Source organism: Theropithecus gelada, chromosome 1 (assembly GCF_003255815.1).
Source record: "Theropithecus gelada isolate Dixy chromosome 1, Tgel_1.0, whole genome shotgun sequence".
NCBI classification, from domain to species: Eukaryota; Metazoa; Chordata; class Mammalia; order Primates; family Cercopithecidae; genus Theropithecus; species Theropithecus gelada.
In genome coordinates, this window is record NC_037668.1 from 173,683,607 (window position 1) to 173,691,241 (window position 7,635).

General features: G+C 31.0%; 1 protein-coding gene across 1 annotated transcript in view; it reads right to left on the minus strand.

Annotated features, from left to right (window-relative positions):
* The window catches only part of RGS21 (regulator of G protein signaling 21), a 51,793-nt gene extending 46,616 nt beyond the window's left edge, over positions 1 to 5,177 (minus strand). Inside the window, exon 1 of the mRNA XM_025366740.1 lies at positions 5,065 to 5,177. The gene's annotated coding sequence lies outside the window, so the exon portion shown is untranslated. The remainder of the gene's footprint in view (positions 1 to 5,064) is intronic.
* Positions 5,178 to 7,635: the final 2,458 nt, after the last annotated feature.

Here is a 7,635-nt window from a genome sequence, read left to right on the forward strand (position 1 = left end):
TAGATATTTGAATGTCATGCTTCTATATTCAAATGAATCTTCTCAGGTTCTAAAGGAACTGAATATACCTTTCTTGTGAAGTCATGTATATTCCTAAGGGGAAGGACTGGGTAGTTGTCAATTTCCCTGGAAGTTATCAGCTGCAGTCCCTGCAAGGGGCAGGATATTAGATTAGCCGTTCCATTTTTAATTTCCTGGGAACATATTGTGTGTTTACAAAGATATTGTAAGAAAAATCTGCATCAAATTACTTTTTAAAAATGAGACTTGCAGAAGATTTACTTGCTATAATCTGTGTGTGTGTGTGTTGGGGAAAATTGTGGGTGTGTGTTTGTGGTTTTAGCTGTTTTTTATTTTTTGGTCATAGTTTTCAATTCTAATATAAGGAGCTACTCAAAATGAAGGATTTATTTCAAGTATTGAAAATAAAAACATACTCAAAAAGCATATTCTCTTCAGATCAGGGCTCTTTTTAATACATCAAAGTGTGAGTATCTCAGGTTCATGAGAAAATAATTTGATTTATACTAATTGTACATCCATATGGTACATCTTTTAACTTATGCTCATATTATATATTAATATACAAATGATTCACGTAAAAGTAAAAATGACATTAAAATAAAATCAATAAGAATTAGCTCCTTTTTATGAAGTGTCAATAAGTTTTTAATTTATTTACGTTTGTAGTGTTTGGTACCTAAAGTTATAATCAGAAAACAGCAAGGATCAGGATGATTTTAAATTAGAGTTAGATTTCATCAGTATGCCTGGGGATTAGAAAATCCCCAAGTTATAAAACTTTCCACCAGTTCCAGTGAAAATTCAGCCCTAATGTCAAATCATTTTAAGTTTATTAGGCACTTGTCATAACACTAATTATAAATTAGATCATTTTATATTCTCGAGATTGAGAAAAGTAATTAAATTGGTGGTTTCATTAGTTGATGGACAGTTTTAAAGAGTTTATTTTTCTGGAAAATCAAGGTGTATTATTCTTTCAGTTTCTAAAGAAGTGCTTATTAGAAAACATGGGGTTGGATAGAAATCTAAATCTAACAGAAAAGGATAATTTTGTCATGAATATTGACTTAATTTTACTAATAGCTTTTAATATACATATTTTAAAGATATGAAGTCTTAGCTTTAGAATTTAAATATTAGGATATTTCTTCATTAAACTGAAAATTCAAATTCAAAGTAGATATTTAATTAGATGAATTAAAAATATAGAGTCATCATAATATCTATTATACAGTCAATCCTTTAAAATATGCTAATTGCAAGGTTTATAAATGACGTGGGGAGTCAAAGTTTTATAAATCCTCAAACATTATAATTAGTCTTTGGAATCTTTTTTTGTTGTTGCTGTCCAGACATAGAAATGTACAAATGTTTAATTTAAGGTCAGCCAAGCTGAAAAAATTTAAAAATAATTTTAGTCAATTGGTTAATTCTAAATTTGCTTTGTTTATTCTCATGTTATTTCTTATTCTCTCTTTTTTTCTGAAACTACTAATGTAGCAGTAGGAAGTTAAATTAATACTATAGAAAATCATAAAAGTCATGTTCAATCAAGGTTTTAGCTTTAGCTTTAGCCCTGCTTTAGATTGAATGTGTTTTCTTACCAGGAAATTCTGGAGAGGTTATTACAACACACCTTCACACATACACATACACGTTCCTTTACATTTTACATGGTCTGTGCTAGAGGATTAGCATTTATTGAGTTTCTACTATATGAGGTGCTCTGATTCTCGACCTCCCATGCCACATTGTGATGTTGAACATCTCTGTGCATATATTCTTGTAAAATGTGTGTTGCAATTTTTATGCAAATCTTTTAATTTAAACAAATGTCATTGTGTGATATATTTCATTTTGCTTCTTTTTAACTTTTATTTTAAGTTCAGTGGTACAAGTGCAGGTTTGTTAGATAGGTAAACTTATGTCATGGGGGTTTGTTGAACAGATTATTTCACCCAGATATTAAGCCTAGTACCCATTAGTTATTTTTCCTGACCCTCTTCCTCCTCCCACCCTCGATCCTCTGAAAGCCCCAGTATGTGTTGTTACCCTTCTGTTTTGTAATGTCTTTCATCTGGTATTGTGGTTTTAAAAAGATCTATCTATATTGCTGTGTGACCTTTGCTTCTAATTGCTATAATATACTTCACTGTGTGGACTCATTATCCTTTCCCTTTACCCAAAGGCTTTTGACTTCCAGCAACCGCAGGTAAAACACAGTTGAGTATCCCACTTCAGCTCCCCTTTGTCACCACTTTTAGATGAAGAAACAGAGGCATGAAGGGTTGAATAATCTTATCAGAATTGCACCGCTAGGATTAGAACCAGTCTAGTGGCAGGCACATAGAGGAAAGAGAAGCATCAATTATTAAACATCTATTGTAGCAGAAGTTTTATGTCAAAAAATCAATTTTATCCACTTAAGTGCCTTATGTAGTAGCTAAAATGACTCAAAAAAGTCAGAAAAATAACCCAAATAATCATAATTGATAACTGGCAGATTCAGAAGTTTACTAATACTGGTCATCCTTTAAAGCTCATCTTGTTTTTTAATTAACCAGTGTCTCGTTTCAATGAATGTATTATTTTTAAAAAATATGGAGGTAAGGTTGCTTGATTAGTCAGGTATTTCTCTCATTTTGGGAAATTGCATACATAGCCTTAGCAAACAGCATGTAAAATTGTTCCCAAATACCTATTTTTATTTGCTTGTTTTCTTATTTTTGGGTAATCTACAGCAGCAGAAGAAAAGTGTGTGTATATATATATATACACACACACACTCACACACATAGATTGGAGGATTAATTTTCCTAGTAACAAACATTTTGAAACAACTGATATAAAAAATTTGGAAGGGATTCTCATGTTAAAAGCTTATTGGATTATTTTTTGGATTTTTAGAGAAAGGGTTCTGTTCTGTCACCCAGTCTGGAGTGCAGTGGTGCAATCATAGCTCACTGCAGCCTTGAACTTCTGTGCTCAAGTGACCCTTCTGTCCTCAGCCTCCCAAGTAGCTAGGATTACAAGTGTGGACCACCACACCACACCAGACTAATTTTTAAAATATTTTTATAGAGATGAGGGTGGAGAGGGGACTTTGGTAATTTGCCTAGGCTGGTCTTGAATTTCTAGCCTCAAGCAGTCCTCCCGTTCTGGCCTCCCCAAATGCTAGAACTACAGGCATGAGCCACCATACCAACTCTTGAACTCTTAAAATAGATTTTACTCTGTCCTTCATTTTGTTTATTGATTTGCAGATGGACATCATGACTACATAAAATTATTTCCATTTTTCATTTCTTTCTAAGTAAAAATTACCAGCTGGTTTTTATGGCGATAATGACATGGATCAGCAATAGTTCTTGGAAGTGTTATTTTTCAAAAAATTGTTGAATAAAAAGTTTTTTTATTCTTTCAATAGATATTATTTTCCTCCAAGCTTGAACAGTGATGAGTATGATGATTAATCAATATCATTTTAAGTATTAGAATGGCTCCTGAATGATAAAACCCATCAGTAAAGACAGACTAAGCGAACATTAAGAAGTAAATGATATCTGACCTAGGAATTTCTCCTTTAGATGTGACATTCTCCCTGTTTTTCTGCTAGAAGACAAATCTTGGGTGAGGACAACATTGCAGAAGGGCCTGAACAGAGAGTTGAGCTCAGTATAAAACTTCTGACAGATTTTGCTGTTCTGGGAGGGACAGAGTCTAGCCCCAAGGAGGGGAAATGTTAGAGGCAGTCTGATGGGGTGAGATCCTGTGATGTCCTTCAAATCAAACCAGAGGAGATTGCTTTACTTCTTTCCCAATTGCTCAGAGGCAATTAGCAGAAGTAATTAATAGTGTTACTTCGAGAATGCTGTGGCTGCTTGATTTATTTTCAAATCAAATAGAAAATTGTAGTGTCCCCTTAACAAATTCGCAGGTGTACTTGACATTTCTAAGTTTAATGACTAGGTTTTTTTAGAAAATGCAATATTTTGACATTGTCTAAAAATAACAGGATATCGATTTCTTAAAAAGGCAATTAATTATATGATGAATATATTAATATTTATTAATATTTTAGACTATAATTTTAGAAAGCAGGATAAAGGGTTGCCAGCATTTGGTGTCATAAGTTTTAGGGCATGGTACAAACCACTAATATGTTATACATATACTATAATACATGTACTAGTAAATGTCAAAACAAGGTAATACCATTTCATCTTGAGTTGTGAATGCACATTTTGACTAAAAATTTTATGAAATTACAAATTAAAATTATATAAACTAATTTTAAAGAACTTATTATCAGTTATAAGTTAATAAGACAGGGTGGTATGAAGATGCATTTTTCTAAATTATTTTAAAAATTAAATTTGAAGAATAGTGAAAGTACTAACTGAAATATATCTTTAAAACTTTAAACATTGTTGAAGTAGTGCTTTTATCCTATCAAGTTCTACTCAAGTCATTGAACCATATATAAGTAAAGACATAAAAATAGTAATATTATATTTAATGTGTTTTGTATGCTGTATAAAACATCTTTCTTACATTTTCTTTGTTTATATAATTCATTACTTTCAGGTAAGGTAATTGGCCACCTGCTAACTGTGTGTCCTTGAGAAAGATGTTATTATTACTTGTTCTAGTTGCTTTTCTAAAAGGATATAAGAAAAGTATGAGATAGATTTTTTTTACATTTCTCCTAGCTGTAAAATTCTATGGGTTCTATAATCCTATGTCTTGTCTTTTTTTCTCCCCTCCTGTGGAGTCTGATATCCTTTGTTCATCTTTTTTACAAATTTGAATCAGACTAGTTGGCAAAGTGTCAGTTCTCTGACAGTCTGTGATAATATATTATTTTGCGCAAATGTTACCAAATGAATAGCTAGTAAAATTTTTTCCTTTTATGATTCCAAACTCGCTCAGTTTGATGAATAGGATCTAATATTTGGCATTTTTATCTCTAAATGTCATCAATTTAATCTTTGTAACAAGTTCATTTATATAATAAACTTTAAATCTCTTTATACTCACACAAATGCAATGCAGGGGAAATCACTGTCCTTGCTCTCTTGATTTCTTCTTTGTTGACAGGATAGATGACAGAATCTGCACTTCTTTCAGATGAATTGTTTTTCAGGTGGTAATTTTTCTATATTAACATACTCCCTACCATATATTTTTCTTTTCTACACAATCTTCATATAACCACATTATTTTTGAGGTTAAGTTTAATATCTAAACACCATTGAATGCATTCCATAATCAAGATATTTAGATTGTAGTTAGTTTTAATTTGAAGAATTTTGGTGGTGTTTCTATCAAATTTATAATAAATTTAACAATAACTCCAACTATCTGAGTCTCTTTTCTTAATGACCTGGTACCTATTCATGTCAGTGTCCTAAAATCTTCAAATTGTGAAGTCACATACATGTGGTATGGAAATTATTTTTTCAGTCAAAAATATGTAAATCTTTACTTTGCAATTGTACTCTGATAAAGTAGCTCAGTTTGAGGGACAAAAATAAAACAAGCCTTTATTTTTCTTCTCAAGGCAGTATTTGCATGACTTTCATATGGTATATATGTTTGCATAGGAAATTTGTCTTTAGTTTCACATCTGCCTGGATTATAGCCTTTAATTCAATGATTCAAAGCTTATCTGGAAGACACTTAAAATACTTGAAAGCTACATACTATTATTTTATGATTTCAGCTACTCAAGACATAACTTTTAATGTATAAACAACATCTTTATCAAGTCAAGCAAATAGTGAAGGGAAATTATCAAACTATGGTCTTGTTTTTAAAGGAATGGGCCTAAAATTGGACAGATATATTTGAAGTGGTGAAAGTGGAAAATATACAACCATTTCATCTGTCCAGATTATTTGAGCCTTTCCTGTATCAATGAAACATCAGCTGTTGCAGTGAGATAATCTTTAATGCTCATCCTATTTTTTGATCTAGATGCATTAATGATTAATTTATTGAATATTATTTATTTTCTATGCTGTAACACTGGCATATCAAAAACTTCAATAGATTGTCACATTTTAACTCTTGACCTTTGGGTTTTACTGCGAATAATTAACTCTTTACTACTCACATACCCTCAAATATAGTAATATGATTTAAGTATTACTGCAGGAAGAAATATATTGTTTTACTAAGTAGTTTATTTGACATTTTACTAAACTCTGTTAAATATATGTTATGTATGTAGTATTTGAAATGTGATACATCTATAAAGGAAAATATTTAGCATAATCGTTAGCTTTACCCAAACAATTTTGAAAGTTAGGTTATTTTCTTTTTGTCTCAGTGTCTGTATACTTAATGTCCCTCATGTGCTACAAACGGTGACTGAAGAAAAGTAAGCTTCATGAGAAGAAACATTCACATATAAATTTTGATCAGTTTCTCAGAATTAATAAATCAAAGAGAAATGCTGATACTGTGTAATAAATTCGGCCATATGTAACAGACTAGCTTTCACTAATACAGATCTGTGCCTCCTAATGATGTTATAGTCAGTAATGAACCACATAGATGATGGTGATCCTGTAAGATTATAATACTTTCCAATCTTACTATGCCTTTCCTATGTTTACATATGTTTAGATATGCAAGTACTTCTTGTGTTAAATTGCCTAGAGTATTCAGGACAGTAACATGGTGTACAGGCTTACAGCCTAGGAGCAATAGGCCATATTGCCTAGATGTGTAGTAGGTTATGCCACTTAGGTTTGTAAGTTAATTCCATGATGTTCATACATTGAAATCACCTAATGACATATTTCTCAGAATGTATCCCTTTTGTTAATCGATACATGACTGTATAAGTATGCCAGTTCTTTAAGCAAAACTAAACAAAAAAAAATGGGGCACTAGATAGCTCAGGGAAAAAAATAGAAAACACATTCTGTATAGAATAATAGCTGTTACCTCTTACATTCTCTGTAATGATTTTGATTTCATTTTGAAATGTATATTGGATGTAATGAGTTATTTTAATTCTGATTAGAGGTAATGACTTACTTTTAAGTCTGATTTTTTTTTTTAACCTATGAGTAGTGGTAGTCTCATCCAAGTAAACATATTTTATACTACTTTTCTGAATCAGTTCAAATCTAAAACTAAGTTACCAATGTTTTTATAGGCAACTGGTAAATTCTGAGTAAAAGTAATATTGCAGGTTTTTTTTAAACTCTCAATTTATGGTAATTGTTTAGAGAAAATGTAGAATGATAAATAGGGATGTGCTTTGGCTACTTTAGTCAAAGTCTGAGTTCTGCTACAGATTATGTACATTCTTGTGCAAGATACTTAACCTTTAAAAACCTTTATTTTTCTATCGATAATATATAGAAAATAGGATTGGGTTCTTATACCTATTACATTAAGAATTAAATGATACCATTTAAGCATTTATCAAAGTGATCACTAGATGGTAAACATTAACACATGTTAGCTATTACTGCTAAGGAAACTGTTTTAATACTTAAATTTCATATGATCATAAAAATAAAATTTAGAATATGATTTTTAATCATTATTGGAAAAAGAAAACACATTTAAAAGGAACACAATCTCTTCTCA